We start from the raw sequence: 19,841 nt of genomic DNA on the forward strand, positions 1-19,841 counted from the left end.
TTCACTTTATTTTCAATTTTAACTAGTTGTTTTGCTCCTGTAGAGAAAGCCTACAGCTTTTCCTAGCAGACAAATAACTGCATGCTCTTAGAATGCATACTTGAAATGAAGTTTAATAAAAACATCAAGTACTAGGCATTTATAGTGTACATAGCAATAATAGCTAACACTCATTGGATACTTGGAATGTGCCAGACTGTGCTATGCAATTAACATGATTTATCTCATTTAATCCTCCACAAAAGCCATTAAGATGGCTATACCAACACCCCCACTGAATAGAGAAACTGAAGTTCAGAGAAGAGCTCAGTCCTGCAGGAGCAGGCATAATGATGAAGCACATTAGAATAAGACTCTAGAGAACAATGTAAGATCATGTGTAATCATACCCTAGGTGCTACACCTACAGAGATATTCAGAGCAAGAGAAGAATATGGAGTCAAATAGTCAAGAAAAGCTTTATATAGGAGGTGGAATTTGAGCAGAACCCTGAAGGACAAATAGCAAGAAGGGATGAAAACACTGTGAGGAAAGATGCCAAAGGCAAATATGTGACACTGACTAATATAAAATAAATGGATTGGTATGAATTTATAAGACTGATATTGGAGATCAACTGACAGATTTTCATTTCCTTTTGTATGTCATGAGTTTCTAAGGTAAAATGCCAACACTGAAATATAGGTACACACAATGAAATAGTCTGTAAATGTAATGCACCTGGATCGCAGGAAAAGACAAATATTTGATGGCTCTAAAGCCATTCATTAAATGCTTCACTTATTCTGAGAAATGTCTCTTAAGAAAAAAAATGTTATATATTACCTGTCTTTCTATTGCCAAGTCCAAGGCTCCTGTACTTTCTCCATTCTGACTCTCTTCACTAAATTCTAGGAAATCTATGTGGGTAGGATCTTTCTGACAAGAGGAATTAATTACAAACTGAAATCTATGAGAACAGTTACAGGTTGGACTAAAATACCTACTCATCCCAGCATGTATAAGTTCTCTCTATTATTAGTAATGTACTTATTCAACTTATCTGTGTAGCATCAATGGGTATTTTTAATGTTTTTTCAATTAAAACTGATATGAGGGACTATTTGATGATTATTATCTAAGTATGCATCTGTTCTAGAAAGCAATAAACAAACACTAATTCTTTAATAAATTTACAGATTTAGAATTTTCTGTAATGTTCTGCTCTAATTCTAAATCTATAGATTTAGAATTTTCTGAATTCACCTAGTAAAAATTAGGTGAATTGGCTTTACAAATAGCATGCTTTAAATGATGATACATTTTCATCAATGTTCATTTAAAAACACTTTTAATACTTTCTCATTATTTTTATTCTTATTACTTGCAGTAAGTTTTAATTATTTTTCTCTATTTTGTCCTTAACCACATCACTTTTGTCCTTCCTCTCTGTTGCTTTCCATTACAACATGATAATATAAATACATTTTAAGATAAGTTTAAGAAAACATTTTAACACATAGTTTAGGTTGAATAATTTTTAATAATATAAGAATATTTCTTCAACCTTAATGCAGGATGGGATCTCTAACCTATGATCAACATTACCCCATACTATTATGTTTGAAAGAGTAATATTTTAATCCATCCTTGAAGGATCACCTAGTCCATATGATCTGCTCCAGGTCATTTGAACTCTATGCAGCTATAATACTTGTCTTAATCACAAAATGTTGTTCCTCACTTTGTACTGTCTGCAGAAATACCTTGAAGGTAAAAATCAAGTCTTACATAGCATGCAGCAACATTCAGACAGGAACAGATAAGTAAAATGGTAACCAGTGGGGAAGTTTGATGGTAAGAGAAATGGAATTGTTGTGGGCCATATTTTCTCAAAAATGCTTTTTCAATTTTTTCTTAAATGTTTTGAAAATATCACGTGTGTGATTAACTCTGATTATAAATTACTGTGGAAGAGACTAAAAGTTCTTCATCTGGAAACTATAATTAACTATGGCAGGTTTTCTTATGTTGATTTTATGTTTTTAAGTTATAAACAGGTTACCTTCCCCTTGATTCCTTAAGTTTATCATGTTTGAAATAAGATAAACAATACAATTGTCTGAAATAATAAAGGTAAGAATTAAACTTGCTGGTTCTTATATTCTTGTCTTCCATTGAGATGCTAAAGCTTAGTTCTGGATATTTATGTACCTTTTATTATTGTATACCCAAAATGTAGATTACTAGATGAGGCTCTTGTCAAGGAAAATACCTTCAAAATAGACCAGAAGTTCCTAAAATGCCACATCTACATTCACTGAAGTGGTTTGATTTTAAATTTAGAAATAAGTAAAATGGTTGTATAGTTAGAATACTGTCAACGGAAAGTAATTTTTAACTCAGAATGAAGTTTTCTCTGAAGTATGAGGTTACATTTAGGCAAAAGCATACACATTGAAGGACAGTAATCAAAACTGAATGGGTGGTTAATGGCTACTTCATAGAAGAACAAAACATGACCCATTTATATTAGGTGCTAGAATTGCATCAGGAATAGAGAATATTATATACATAGGATGTCAGAACTGCAGCATACTTTATCCTTCTAGTAAGAAATCCAAACTATGGTGACAAACCAAATTCTGATTTGGAAACAATTATGAAATATAATCAGGTAGGGAAAGTAAAAAGCTACCTAGAAAGACCAAGAATGGCAAGGCTCTGTACTCTCACACCTCCAACCAAGCCTACACTTTATTTAATTTTTTAGAATGCATAATGGTTTAAAAGATCAAGAACTCTTAACTTTACAAAAAATTTGACCTTATCATGAAATTTATAAAACAAATGATGAAGCATGCTTCAAAAAACAACTTAATGAGTTTCACTACTATATATCATGTTGCTCCCAAAGAATGGGGAGCATGATAATAATGCATTTATTTTATCCTCATGAATATCTGAAATGGTGGATTTCAGTAGTATCATATAATAGTCAAGAAGCATAGAAGCTAGAAATGATTAAAGAAGTGTCTCATGCACTTGTACAATTGAAACATCACATGTATAATAAAAACAAATACTACTTTCGCCATTAGACATATTAAAAATGACTGACACTTAAAAGCAGCAATTACAATTTCAGTGGAACTGATTTTTAAGAATTGAAAAGCTTTTATTAAAAGAAATAGAATGTTCATATATCACCTAGGTGTATTATTGTATACATGGTTGTTTTCTGTTCAGAAAATGTAATGTACCCTTACCTGTTTATGTCAAAAGATACAAAAGTACACCAGAGTTTAGACTAACAACAGAGTGAAGAAACTGTGTTTTTCCTGTTTGTTTTCTGTTTTACATTTGTCCATTTATATTTTCCTTTATATAATAAACCACTAATTAAATTTAACAAATATTTATTGACCAATGATTATGCCTCAGGAATTTTGCTACACATTATAACCAGTTTTAAAATGAATGAAATAGTTTTGTCCTCAAAAATCTCACAATTATGTCAATTTAGGAGCTTGAGGCAAGAAAAAAATCAGCACAGAAAATCAGTGCCTTAAAAATATACAAAATATTATTTATGTGTAAATGAGTGATCTCAACTACTGAGGGGTCTAGAAACTGAGGGCATAAAAAGTGGTCATTGAGATGGGATATTCCTTGAAAGACTTCAAAAGGCAAAAATGGGAATTGGGGACTTGGAAGATGGCAGAATAGAGGAAATTGCATTACAAGTTGTGCCATGGCATGAGAACAAAGCAGCAGGTGTCCAGCTTCTCACAGAGAGAGTGAAAGAGGGATTTCACTAAAATTTAAAATTGGACACACAAAGTGGCTTGGATACGCAGAAAGTTAGGTGCAATAAACAAAGAAAGAAAACATTATAGCCCACCTACTGGCCACTGGTGCAGATTCACCACAAGCAAAAGGAGGGGTGATAGTCTTGAAGAACCTGAGATCGAAAACATTGCTTAGGGCTGGGGATGTGGCTCAAGCGGTAGCACGCTCTCCTGGCATGAGTGCGGCCCAGGTTCGATCCTCAGCACCATATATAAACAAAGATGTTGTTGTGTCTGCTGAAAACTAAAAAAATAAATAAATATGAAAAAATTCTCTCTCTCTCTCTCTCTCTCTCTCTCTCTCTCTCTCTCTCTCTCTCTCCCCCTGTCTCTCTTTCAGTGAAATAGGTGCAGAAAACATCTTCTATATCATAAATGGGGTACACATCCACATTCAGGAGGCTTACTGGACCCCAAATAGACCCAATTAAGAAGTTCCCTGAGACATATTATAATCCAAATGCTAACATTAAAAATAAGAATATTAAAATTCTCAAGGGAGAAAAACAGGTTACATTTAGAGGCAAACCAATAAGGCTCACTTCTAATTTCTTAGTTAACACCCTAAAATCAAGGAGGGCCTAGAATGAGATTATTCCAAACCCTAAAAGAAAACAACCTACAGCCAAGGTTACTATGCCCAGCAAAACTCAATTTCAACTTCAAGGAGGAAATAAAAACTTTGCATGACAAAAATGAACAAAAAGAATTCATGAAGCCAATCCAGGATAAACTACACACAGAACAACTAAAAAAACAATTCTCAAAACTCACAAACAGAAGAAGTTCAATAGAAGAATAATCCATTAAATGAGAATTGAGACAAGATAAAATATAACAAAAAACAAAACCCAGGAAAACACAAACACATATACATATTAATGCTGAATGTTAATGGTCTCAATTTCCCAGTTTAAAGGCATAGATTAGCAGCATGGATTAAAAAAAAACAAGATTTAACTACATGCTGTTTACAAGAGACTCATCTTACAGGCAAAGACATCCACAGGCTAAATGTAAAAGGGTGGCAAAAAGTATTCCAGGCATATGATCCAAGAAAACAAGCAGGAGTAGCTATTCTCATATAGGAGAAAGTCAATTTCAAGCAAAAATTAATCAGAAGAGACAAAGAAGACCACTGCATCCTAGTAAAGGGAAAAATCCAACAAGAATATATAAACATAGTAAACATTTATGCCTCCTGGGTGTAGTGGCACACACCTGTAAACCCAGCAGCTCAGGAGGCTGAGGCAGGAGGATTACAAGTTCAAAGCCAGCCTCCGCAATGTCGAGGTGCTAAGCAACTCAATGAGACCCTGTCTCTAAATAAAATACAAAAAATGGCTGGGGATGTGGCTCAGTGGTTGAGTGCCCCTGGGTTCAATCCCTAGTACCAAAAACAAACAAATAAACAAAAACATGTATGCCTCAAATATCAATACACCCAATTACATTGAAAAAACACTCAATGACATTAAATCCTATATAGATCCCCCAACACAATAATACAATAAACCCTTATGATCAATAGACTGGTCATCAAAATTAATAAATGTTTTTTTTTTTTTTTTTAGAGAGAGTGAGAGAGGAGAGAGAGAGATAGAGAGAGAATTTTTAATATTTATTTTTTAGTTCTCGGTGGACACAACATCTTTGTTGGTATGTGGTGCTGAGGATCGAACCCAGGCCGCACGCATGCCAGGCGAGCACGCTACCGCCTGAGCCACATCCCCAGCCCCAATAAATGTTTTTCCAACCTAAACAATGCTATAAATCAAATGGATGTAACAGATATTTACAGCTGAGTTTATCTATTTCTCGGCTGCAAATGAAACTTTTTCCCAAATAGATCACATTCTAGGCCACAAAGCAAATCTTGGAAAATAGAAAAAAAGTTGAGAGATAATCCAATGTATCCTATCAAGTCATAATGGAATGAAGCTAGAAACAACAGCAAGAAAAACATAAACCCCATAAACACATGTAGCTTGAATAAGACTCTCTTAAATGAAGAATAGATCAAAGAAGAAATGAGAATACAAATCAAGAAATTCTTAGAAATTAATGAGAACAGATATACAATATACCAAAATCTCTGGGCTATTATGAAAGCAGTTCTAAGAGGAAAATTTATAGCACTGATTGCCCACATTAAAAAATTAGATCCAAAAAAAAGCTTATGCTCCATCTGAAGCCCTTAAAAAAGAACCAACTAACTGAAAAATCAATAGAAGACAGGAAATAATTAAGATCAAAAGTGAAATCAATGAAACAGAATAAGAATAAAATTCACAGAATCAATGTAATGAAGAGTTGCTACTCTGAAATGATAAATAAAATTGACTATTAGACAAACTAATCAAAAAGTGAGAAGATGCAAATCAACAAGATCAGATATGAAAAAGGAGTCATAACCACTGATCCTTCTGAAATCTAGAGGATTAACAGAACATATTTTTAAAATTAATACTCCAATAAACTGGAAAATCTGGAACACATGGAAAAATTTCTAGATATATATGCCCCACCCAAATTAAATCAAGAAGATATACAGAACTTCCTACATTCATATATGAATATATACTACCTGTGAAACTCCACATCATGTACAACTACAAGAATGGGATTCTAATTAGAATAAGTTATATTCCATATATGTATAATATGTCAAAATAAACTCTACTGTTATTTATTTTAAAAGAACAAATTTTAAAAGTTAAAAAACATCATGAAGATATAGAAAATTTAAATAGACCATTATCAACTAATGAAATTGAAATAGCAATTAAAAGCCTTTGACAAAAGAAAAGTCAGGGACCTGATGGATTCTCAGATGAGTTCTATCAAACCTTTCCAGAAAAACTAACACCAGTCTTTCTCAAAATTTTCAGTGAAATTGAAAGGGAGGGAATGCTCCTAAATAGATTTTATGAAGCTATCAAAACCAAACATGCATCAAAGAAAACTACAGATCGATATCCCTGATGAATATAGATATAAAAATCCTTAATAAAATAAGAGCAAACCACATTCAAAAACACATAAAGATGATAATACACTATGATCAAATGAGTTGCATTCCAGAGATGCAAATTTGGTTCAATATATGCAAATCAATAAATGTATTCATCACTTAAACAGAACTAAGAACAAAAATTACATGTTCACCTCAATAGATGCAGAAATGATCTTTGATAAAAATCAAATACTCATTCATGTTAAAAATGCCAGAGAACCTAGGGATTGAAGGAACTTAACTTCATTTATGATGAACCCAAAGCCAACATCATACTTTTTTTCTTTGTGTTGCTGGTGATTGAATCCAGGGCCTTATGCATGTGAGGCAAGCACTCTACCAACCGAGCTACATGCCCAGCCCTGCCAACATTGTACTTAATGGAGAAAAACTAAAAGTGTTTCCTCTAAACTCAGAAACAAGTCAAGGTTCTCCACTCTCACAACTCTTATTCAATATAGTCTTCAAAACATTAGTCAGAGCGATCAGATAAGAAAAGGAAATCAAAGGGGATACAAATAGGAAAAGTACAAGTCAAACTATCTGTTTTCTGATAATGTGATACCATATTTATAAGACAAAAAAACTACCAGAAGCCTTCTAGAACTTATACATGAGTTTAGCAAAGTAGCAGGATATAAGATCAACACCCATAAATCAATAACTTTCCTATATACCAAAAGTGATTTGGCTAAGGAAGAAATCAGAAAAACCACCCCATTCATGCTAACCTCAAAAAACTAAATACTAGGTAAACAATCTAATCAAAAAGGTAAAAGAGTTGTACAATGAAAATTATAGAACACTGAAGAAAGAAATTGACGAAGACATGAAAACATAGGACATCCCATGTATTTGGATAAGCAGAGTTAATATTGTCAAAATGGCACTACTACCAAAAATAATATACAGATTCAATGTAATTCCTATCAAAATACCAATAACATTCATCACAGAATTATAAAAAAACAATTCTTAGATTGATTTGAAAGAATAAGACACCATAATAGTCAAAGCAATACTAAGCAAGAAAATTAAAGCAGGAAACATCATAATACCAGATCTGAAATCATACTAGAGGTAGTACGAAAGTGGCATGGTTTGGGCATCAAAATAGACATGAAGATCAATGAAACAGAAGACACAGTGACAAATCCACATACCTATAGCTGTATGATATTTGATAAATATACCCAAAATAAATCTTGGAGAAAAGACAGCCTTTTTAACAAATGGTGCTGGGAAAAAATGGATAGCTATATGTAGAAAAATGAAACTAGACCACTCTTTCACCTTGCACAAAAGTTTGCAATGGATCAAAGACTAAAGAATTAGACCAGAGAATTTATAATACAATTGCTAGAAGAAAACATAGGGTCAACACTCCATCATATTAGTGTTTGTACTGACTTCCTTAACAAGACCCCCAAAGCACAAGAAATAAAACCAAGAATCAATAAGTGTAATACCATCAAACTGAAAAGGTTCTGCACAACAAAGGAAACAGTTAAGAGCATGAAGAGAGAGCTTGCAGAATGGGAGAAAATGTTGGCCACCTGCCCCTCCAATAGGGGATTAATATCCAGAATTTACAAAGAACTCAAAAAACGTATCACCAATAAAAGAGCAGATAACCCAATCAATAAATGGATAAAATAATTAAACAGAAACTTCTCAAAAGTTAATACATACATATGTATGTATATATGTATATATGCTCATTTCTAGCAATTGGGGAAATGCAAATTTAACTTACACTAAGATTCCATCTCACTCCAGAGATAATGGCAATGATCAAGAATATGAACAATAATAAATGCTGGCATGAGGAAATGTTGGGTTTTTTTTGGGGGGGAAGATATACTTGTACATTGTTGGTGGGACTACAGACTAGTACAACAATCACTCTGGAAAGAAATATGGAGATTACTCAAAAACTATGGATGGAAACACCATATGACCCAACTATCCCACTCCTTGGTATTTTCCCCAAAGACCCAGATACCTGTCAATAGATGAATGGATTAAGAAATTATGACATCACACACACACACACACACACACACACTCATTCTACTCCCTTGCATGAATATGCATATATACGTATATACACACACACACATAATGGAGTTTTACTTAGCTACATAAGAGAGAATAAAATTATGGCATTTGCTGGTAAATGGATGGAAATGTCTCAACCACCAACCTGTGTGGGGAGGGAATAAGTAACCCTCAGAGGTGTGGGTCACCTGGAAATAAAAGGCTGAAAAAGTAATATCAAGAAGTAAAAAACAAAGGACACAAAAATATATATTGAAAGCAGAGGCTTTACGGGTGGAAAGACCTGATGGATCTGATCCTAACAAAGGGAAAAACCAACAAATGCTTTATTTATAGTGAAACACATCGAAGGAATTTATTATGAGGAAGGGCTCTTCCAGGTAAACAAGAAGCAAGAGGCTGTGGGGAAGTTGGCCTGATTGGGGACTCATCAATTGACCAGTAATTCTTCCTCATCCAGGCAGCTGGTGCCACAAGGCTAGTTGGATGGATTGGTATCTCTTTCTACCTCTGGGAGTTGTGTTTGAACCTAGGGCTGTCTCAGCCAAAAACTTCCACAGTATCACAAAATTCTCTTGAGTAGGATGTTTGCCCAAACAATAAAGTGGTCTCAAATCAGTAAGATAATACTGAGAGTTCGAGGAGTTCACCTCCAATTAGAGATGACTCAGACATGCCCACAGTTAATTCACAGCTTCCAACAGAAATGGATCCTGCTAAATGAAATTAGCCAAACTCAGAAACTCAAAGATCAAATGTTTTCTCTCATATGGAAGCTAGAGTAAAATAAAGGAAAGGAGGGTGGAAGGATAAAATTACATAAAGAACTAATCAAATACAAATTAATAGATGAGCAAAAGGAAGTCTAGTAGAGTTCAGAATGGAAATAGGAGTGGAGTGGGAGAATGGGAAGGAAAAAGGCAGGGAGGGAGACCATGAACTTAATTTGAATTTTATTTCCATGCATCTATGAGTTTGTCAGAATGAACCTGATTAGTATGAATAACTATAAATCTCTAATAAAAATAAATAAAGTAAACATGCTATTAGTGGAAACAAAAATATGTGAATTGGGAGAAAACCTCTATAGGTGGAGGGTACAGAGAAAAAAAGTACCTTGGTCCTCTATCCCTGGAGTTTAGCTTCTATTTACAGACAAAATGAAGAGAAAGTTTTGGCAGACAAGTTAGAGTAAAATTATGAGCCTAGGTTTCTTTACTGTGAAAATGGGTGAAGCCCTAAGCAACCTAGGAAGACCCCAAAAAATAAATAACTTATCATTTAAAAAATTTTAAAAAGGAATGGGAATGTGGCTCCGTGGTTAAGCATCCCTGGGTTCAATCTCTTATACCAAAATATAAAATAAAATAAAACTATGAAAATGAGGCCAGATGCTATGGTACACACCTGCAATCAAAGCTACTTGGGAGGCTGAGGCAGAAGGAGTGCAAGTTTGAGGCCATCCCCATCAAAGAATGAGACATTGACTCAAAATTATAAATAAAAAGCAGTTCTGTATACGGGGTAAAATTGGGAGTTCATAACCCACCTGAATCAAACTGTGAAATATGATGTATCAAGAACTATGTAATGTTTTGAAGGACCAACAATAAATTAAAAAAAAAAGCAGTTCAGTGGTACAATGCTGCTGAGTTCAACTCCCAATACCATAAAAATTAAATTAAAAGTAGAGAAAGAAAAAGAAAAGAAAATGCTACTTTTGTAAAGTAAAATTTCAAATAATGCCCAACAGAACACAATAAATAATGAGTCTCCTAGCGTAGACTTATTACCCAGAGGAGACCAATTTTAATCATTTCTATGCATCCTTACAGATCTTCTCGCCTATATACATGTGTGCATATTTATATATACTTCTTTTACTTTACAAATGGGAAGAGACTGTTTATGCTGTTATGTTCCCTGATTTTTCTTAGCATATCTTATAAATATTTTTATCATTATTTTATCTACATTATTCTTATTATGAACTCTGTAACGGCACTCTATAGATGTGTCATATTTTATTTGACCCTATACCTATTGATGGACATTTAAATTGCTTCCAGGCTTTTGTTTTTATAAATAATGCAACAAAGAACACCCTTGAAAATCATGTGGGCACATGCTTCTTTAGAAGCATTTTTTTGGCCTTGACACAATTGGCATAATTTTTGGTTAGATAATATTTTGTTGTAGAAAGTTGTCCTATATATTATAGGATGTTTAGCAACACCAGTAGCCTCTATACACTAGATTCCAGTTGGAATAATCAACACTGACTCTAGACATTTGCTCTTGGGAGCAAAATGGCCCTCAGTTGAGAATTATTGATTGTTAGGACAGATTTCTAGTAATAGTTTCAAACTATATTATCTGTTTACTTTCCAATACTATTTACTATCAAAACTTATTATTCGCTATTCATTTTAATCTGCATTTACTCATGAAGGTAACTGAAGATTTCTTCTTATGTTTATAAGTCATTTATATTTCTCCTTTAGTGACTTGTTTGTTCATATATTTTTTTCCTTTTGTATTGAATAACCTTGTATTGATTCACAAGAAAGCAAGTTATTAACCTTTTCTCTGTCACATTATAAAATATTTCCCAGACTTTTCATTTTCATTATATTTTTCCAGTGAAGAGTGTTAAAATTTATGTAGTGACACTTATTAACAATTCCACTAGTGTATCTATTTTTTGTCTTAGGCCCTTTATATTTAAAGATCCCTTACTCTCTCACCTCCCCATGGTCCATATATATTTCTAACACTTTTAAAGTTTCACCCATATTATTCTCACATCTATGATCTTCCTGGAATTAATTATAGTTTAAAAAATGAGATAGGGAATTATTTTTACTTTTTTCTCAATAAATAGAGTCATTTCAATATAATATTCCCTCCCTTTATATTATCTTTTGAGTATGTATATTAGCATTTGAGTCTATTTCTGGAATAAAAATATATTTTGATCTGTATTTCTATTCTGCAACTTTAATTATAGTAGTTTACAGAATATGTTATAAAGTTAATATTTATTACTTCTCCTTTTCCTAATTTTATTACCTATTCTTAGAAGCTTCTCTTAACATTTATATGTATTTGAAATTATTATACCTAGTCCATAGTTCCCTTGGTATTTTAATTGTGATCACATTAAATTTTAACATCTTTTCAATATGATCTTTCTATCCAATTCAAAGTATTTCTATCTATTCATGTACCTTAACAGAGTTTTAACTTTCTTCATACTGTTCTTATAATTTCTTAACTTTATTGCTAGGATTTAGCTGATTTTACTTATGGAATTTGTAGTGTTATTTTCTGTGTATCTACAGATACTATACTCATTTATTTATACTCATATATTCCAGTTGGGACTCATGGATCCTGCAGGTATATAATCATATCAATTGCAAATGACCATCACTGTGTATCTTCTTCTTTAGTGTTTGAACATCCTATTTAATCTTTTCTTATTTAATCCTATTTAATCACAGCAGTTGGTACATCCAGAACTAAGTCAAATAACAGTAGTAATTGCCTTGTTCCCAACAGCATTGAGATTAGTTTTGGAGTTTCAAAATTAACTATAATGTTGGCTTTCATATTGATACTTTATTAATATATTTTATCAAGTAACAAATTATTTTACTCTTTTACCAACTTTAATTAGAAGTCCAAAACATGGGCTGTAGTAGACAACCAGAAATCAGGGTAGATAATGGACTAGAAGCTCAAAGGGTCTAGATCAATGACTCTCAGAGTGTTGTTTCCAGATCAGCAGTATCTGGAAACTTGTTAGAAATACAAATTCTTGTCTACATTACCAATCTACTGCATCAAACACTGGGGGAGGGATTTAGCAATTTGTATTTCAAGAAGCCCTGCAGGTGATCTGATACATTCTTGAGTTTGAGAAACAGTGATTTATAGCAAAGTTCAGCAATTACAGCTCTTGGGCCAAAACTGGTACTGCTGCCTGTTTTTCTAAATAAAGTTTTATTGAAACACTGCTAAGCTAATCCATTTATGTATCATGGATAGTTGCTTTTAAGCTATAATAGAAAAACTGAGTAGTTGCAACATAGACCATCTGGCCAACAAAACCTAAAATATCATTATGTTACCCTTTACAGAGAAAGTATACCAACCCCTGGCCTAGAGCAATCATTCTCCTTTTTGGTTGAACATTAGAATCATACAGAATGCTTGAAAAAAAAATACTGGAATTCCACAACATATCCATGTTTATTTCTTTAAATTCCCACTTGATTCCAGTATGCATCCAAGGTTGAGAACCATTCGTGTTAAGGCAGGAAAACCAGTGACATAATCAATGCAATGATAGGTAACAAACAGAGGCAGTTACAGAATGGTAAAATGGAGTCAACATGAAACCTTATAAGGGAAATGCTACAAGGCTGCCAACTGACTGGCTATGGAGGCCACTGAAAATGAAAGAGTCTAAGATGAGGCTGAGGACTCAAGTGCAGGTGACTGGAGAATTGGTAGTATCATCAAAAAAACGAGGGTGCTGGGGTTGTGGCTCAATGGTGGAGAGCTCCCCTAGAATCATGGGGCACTGGGTTCGATCCTCGGCACCACATAAATGTAAAATAAAGTCGTTGTGTCCACCTATAACTAAAAAATAAATATTTTTTAAAAAAATAGGGGTTTAGGAGGAAAATGTAGTACAGAGTAGAATGGACATAGTAAACTACTTTTTAAAGTATTATGAGGCTCTCTCTTTCTTGCACTTTGCTTCCCCCCCCCTCACTTTGCTCTCACCCTCTCTCTTCTCTTTTCCCTTTCTCTTTCTCTTGCTTTCTCTCTTTCTCTCTCGTTTCCCCTCTTTCTCACCACCACAATAAGGATCTTTTGGTTGCTCCGAGAAAAAAAATAAAGTATTATGAGTATTTTTGATATTCAAAATATTAATATAATTAACACACACGATACATCAACCTGTCTAGAAACATAACCAATGCAGTTGAAGCCCTTCGTATAGTCTTCCACCAGTGCACTCCTATTCCTACTCCCCTACTACAAGGTAACCCTTATTTTGTGTTTATCATTTGTTTTCACTCTTATAAACATTCCTATCTATATGGAAGCATCACCAATTTATGCTGCTTCACCTGTCTTTAAAATTTGGAGAAATGGACCAATATTGCACATTTTGACAGGCATTTTATCTTTCCTGGAACATTAACATTATGTTAATGTATTTATATCTAGTTTATTTTCACTATTTAGTGTTTCATTCATTGTATGACTATATTCATTTTCCTGTTAATGACAGATGCATTGTTTAAATGTTTTCTTTTATCTTATAACCCAAAATACTCTTCTATGTATCTTACATATATTTTGGTGTCAATATGTAAATTTCTGAAGAGAATATACCTAGGGGTGGAAATGCTTATTTGTAGGATATGTTCATCTTCAAATTCATTAGATATGACAAATTGTCTCTGACAGAAGTTGCAACTATTTAAATTCCTATCTATTTTATTAGAGTACCTATTCCCATGTATTTTCACAAAAGTTAACTATGGTCAGACATTAAATTTTTACTAACCTGGTGGGTGGAGAAATTTCATATTTTAAAGACAATTTTACACACCTCTAATAACAAGCCAAATGAAACCTCTTTTCCTATATTCATTGGCTATTCTGGTTTCCTCTTCTGTGAACTGCCTACTTATAATCTTTGCCTAATTTTTTCTTAGATTATTTGTTCCTGTTGATTAGTAGGAAGTATTTTCACATTATAGTGGATACTGATTATTAGTTCATTTTATGCCTCTTCCAGTCTTTTTCTTTTAATTTTTAATGGAATTTTTTGTTTGCTTTTGTGGTGCTGGGGATTCAACCCAGGGCCTTGTGCATCTGAGGCTAGCACGCTACCAACTGAGTTATATCCCCAGTCTTTTAATAGAATTTTTATAAGAAGATCTTAATTCTAATGGATTAGAATTCAGGGTAAAAAATGAATTAATCTTTTATGTTTATTTTCATTTATATTTGCTTTATTTTAAAATGACTTAAAGAAATTCTTTCCTACTCTGAAGTCCTAAAGTTAGTCTCCTTTAAATTGTTCTAAATATTTAGGTTTCATTTTTATAACTATAAAATGCCTAGAAGTTATATTTAAGCATGGTGTAATATTGTAATACCCATCTTTTAAATGTGTATAAGCAGTGGCTCAATAACCAATTCTTGATCTGCCCATCCTTTCCCAGCTAATCTTCAATGTTAACTCTCTCCTATGAATTTTTAAATGAAAAAAGACTTTTCCTGGTTTTATATATATATATATATATATACATATATATATATATATATATATATATATATATATATATATATATATATATATAATTTGTCAGTGAACCTTTATTTTATTTTTATGTGGTGCTGAGAATCAAACCCAGTGCCCCACACATGCTAGGCAAGTGGTCTACCACTGAGCCACAACCCCAGCCCCCCTGGTATCTTTATTCCATTCAAGTTTATTGGTCTAGAGTTATTATGTAAGAAAATTATCTTATATACTATAATTTTATTAAGATGCCTTGATGTTTTGTAAGCTATGTCTTTTCCCTATCTTTATATTTTCATAAACATTTCTTTGGATATTCTAAGTTATTTTCCTTCTGTGTTTTAGAATCATCTTGCTTGGTACCACAGAAAAGTGGTATTTTTTGGGGGGGGATGCACTGAATATATTCATCTAGTAGAAAAAACTGTCATTTTTATCATACTGAGTCCTCTATGAACATGCTTTATATCTGCATTTATTTAAGTCTAATGTCTCTCCATAAAATCCTATATTTTCTCCATTAAGATCTTAAACATCTTTATTAGATTTATTACTATGTACCTTTTTCATTAAAATTGGTATCCTTCCTAAAATTTTTATATTTCCAAATATTTATTGCTGATACAGAGGAATATGACTATTTTTGTTGAATGAAACATTAAGAGTGTACATTATCTCAGATTTTTCATCTAAAGAAATCATAAAGTATCAGACTATTTGTTTTTTGATACCAATAATTGACTTCATTTGTTGTTCTTGTTTTATGGCACTTACTAGGGCCTCTAGTACTGCTGAGTAGAAATGAGAGTGAATAATTTTCTCCAGTTCTTGATTTTCAAGGGGAATTCATCTAATATTTTCCACTGAGTATGATAATTACATCAGACTGTTTTGTAAATATATTTTATCATCACTTCCTTTCCAAGTTTGTTTAGCACTGCAATTCTGTTTTCATTTTATGTGTTTTTACTATATTTATTGAGATAATTTTCTGTTAGTTTGATGATTTACACTAGTATTTTCTCAAATGTTCAGCCAACCTTAGATTACATGAAACTGAACTTTGTATAATTTATTATCATATTTATACACTGCTTAACTCCTTCTGCTAATATTTAAATCAAGATGTTTATCAGTACTCATAATAAATTCCTTATACTATTCATCTTTCCTATGGTATTTATCTGGTTTTGGAATCAAAATTATTATTTTAAGTGAACAAGGGAATATATGATTTTATGTCTTTGGAAGAGTTGATATAAATTTATAATTATCTGTTCCTTCAATTAATAAAATTTTCCTGTGATTTTTTTTAACTACCGATTTATCTAATGATTATAAGTATATTCCTGTTTTCTGTTTCTTCTGAGGTTTGTTTAGGCAATTTATGGTTTTAATTTTTAAAGTGTACATTTTATCCAGGCACAGTGGCACACACCTGTAATCCCAGCAGCTCAGAAGGCTGAGGCAGGAGGATCACAAGTTCAAAGCCAGTCTCAAAAACTTGGTGAGACACTGTCTGAAAATTAAAATAAATTTTAAAAAATACAAAGGACTAGGGATGTTGTTAAGTGGTTAGGTGTCCCTGAGTTCAATTCCTGCTATAAAAAAGTGTGCATTTTATCTGACTTTTCTCTTATATCAGCATACTGGTTTTTTGTTTGTTTGTTTTTTAGTATTTTCTTATTTGCTACTTTATGTCTAGCCACATTCCCCTAACTCCTGTCTTATTCATCCTTTATTTGTGGTCTCTCTTTCTCTCTCCATTTCTCATTTTATTGCTTGCTTCCAAATACATATTGCCAAAGGTTGTTCTATTTTATTAGTCTTTTTAGAGAGCCAACTTTAGACTTTATTGACCCGATTATGTTTTTTTCAGCTTCATTAATTAATGTCTTCATTTTCTTTCTTTCTACTTTGTGTTTATTTTGTTTTTTTGTTAGCCTTTATAATTGCACACTTAGTTCATTAGTTTAAAATCTTTAGTGTTATAATTATTTAATGCTATGAACTTCTAAGCATCATTTTCTAGATTTATCACAGTTTTTACATGTAGATTTTTCCTTTATGTTTCATTGTAAGTATTTTTGAAATGTCCAATATGAACTTTGACACACAATATTTATTTCCATGTTAATTTTAATTTTTTCAAAAGTTTTCTGCATTTTAAAAAATAATACTTGGGCTGGGGTTGTGGCTCAGAAGTAGCACACTTGCCTGGCATGTGTGAGGCACTAGGTTCAATTCTCAGCAACACATGTCTATTAAACAACTTATAAAAATAAGTTGTCTATCAACAACTAAAAAAATTTTAAAAATATATCTTTAAAAAATAATCCTCTATTTATTTATAAATTGATGGTACTAGTTAGGAGAATATAGTCTGTGTTATATGAATTCTTAAGATATATTGATACTTTCTTTATGGCCTAATATGTAATTATTTTAGTAAATAGTCCATATATTGTTGAGAATAATATGCATTGCCTAGTTACTAAACAGAAGGGCTTTTTTTTTCTGTATTACACTTATTTTGCTGTACTAATCTTTTATTTTGGGGTTGGCAAACTCTGGCCTTTGGGCCAAGTCTGGTCAACTGGCTATATTGGCATATGAGCTAAAAACTATTTTCACATTTTTAATTGTTTGAAAACTAGCAAAAGTAGATTTTATTTTTTTAATATTTATTTTTTAGTTTTTTAGGTTGACACAATATCTTTATATTTATGTGGTGCTAAGGATCAAACCCAGGGCCTGACACATACTAGGCGAGCACTCTACCACTGAGACACAACCTCAGCCCCAAAAGTAGATTTTATAACAAATAAAAATGATATGGCATTCAAGTTAAATGTCCACAAATGAAGTTTTATTGAAAATATCCAGTCTCACTAAAGTATTGTCTAAGGCTGATTTTATACTCTATTGGCACATCTGAATAGATTATATATATATATATATATATATATATATATATATATATATATACAAAAATATAAAGTATTTACTATCTGGACCATTATATAAAAAGTATGTTGACCTACACCCTTACCAACATTTTTTGTCTTTTAATTTATCAATTATTTTGAGTAGTGATTGAAATCTTCCCCTCTAGTTGTGGATTTGTGCATTTATCCCTGTAATTTGGTCAGTTTTCGCTATAAGTATTTTGGGACTGGTTTAGTAGGTAAATATAAATTTAGAATTGCGAGAACTTCCGAGTGAACTGAATTTTGAATCATTATGTAAGAGTTAGGTTTTTTGGTCATCCATTATTTAAATTAGCTTTAAGTTCTATTTTATCTTATATAAAGTAGAACTTAATGTTAAGTTCTACTATATCTTATATACCTATGCAAATATTAACAGGATACATTAGTATTTTCCCAGTAATATTTAACCATTCTCTTACTTTCAATGTTTCAATAGCCTTATATTTTAGTCTTTTAAATAGCATATTTTTATAACTTTATTTTATTTATTTATATGTGGTGATGAGGATCAAACCCAGGGCTTTGCACGTGTGAGGTAAGCACTCCACCACTGAGCCATACTCCTAGTCCTAAATAGCATATTTTAAAGATATAATATGAAAATCTTTATCGTTCAACTTGTTACATCAGTTCATTTGTATCATTGTGATTAGGTATATATTCCACCATTTCACTTGGTGCTGTCTATATACTTTACTTTTTTTTAAAGAGAGAGAGAGAGAGAGAGAGAGAGAGAGAGAGAGAGAGAGAGAGAACTTTTAATTTATATTTATTTATTTTTTAGTTTTTGGTGGACACAACATCTCTGTTTGTATATGGTGCTGAGGATCAAACCCGGGCCGCACGCATGCCAGGCAAGCACGCTACCGCTTGAGCCACATCCCCAGCCCATATACTATACTTTTTCTACAATTAGTTTATTCCTATTTATATAATTTGGAGTCAGAAGGCCTGAGATGATTTTTATTTATTTTTTAAAATTTCATACTCTTTGTAGTTTTGATATTCTCTAGTTTCACTATTTCATGTTTGGATAATGATTTCTTATATAATCTTTCATCAATTCAAGATATATTTAGAACCTAAAATATCAATATCTGAAGTTCTTAAAGGTCTGATTCTGCTGTTTTGTTGTTTCTGCCAACTTGCACCCAAGGTGGCTCTTTTCAATGTAGTTTTAGAACTTTGAATTTTGAGCTTATATTCATGGGGGTTTGATTTATGGAAATTCTGCAAAACCTAGGTTAAGATATGTTTTAATCACCTTTTTTCGCTGCTGTGACTAAAAGACCCTACCAGCACAACTGTAGAAGAGGAAAGGTGTATTTGAGGGCTCATGGTTTCAGAAGTCTTAGTCCACAGAAGGCTGGCTCCATTCCTTGGGGCACAAGGGGAGCCTGAACATCAAGGCAGAAGAGTACGGCAGAGGGAAGCAGCTCACATTATGATCAGGAAGCAGAAATAGAGTCCACTCACCAGACACAAATATGTACCCAAAGTCACGCCCCAATTCCTACCTCCTCTAGCCACACCCTACCACTTCAGTTACCACTGAGCTAATCACTATCTGGGATTAAATCACTGATTGAATTAAGACTCTTACAACT

This window comes from Urocitellus parryii, chromosome X, assembly GCF_045843805.1.
Source record: "Urocitellus parryii isolate mUroPar1 chromosome X, mUroPar1.hap1, whole genome shotgun sequence".
Classification (NCBI taxonomy): domain Eukaryota; kingdom Metazoa; phylum Chordata; class Mammalia; order Rodentia; family Sciuridae; genus Urocitellus; species Urocitellus parryii.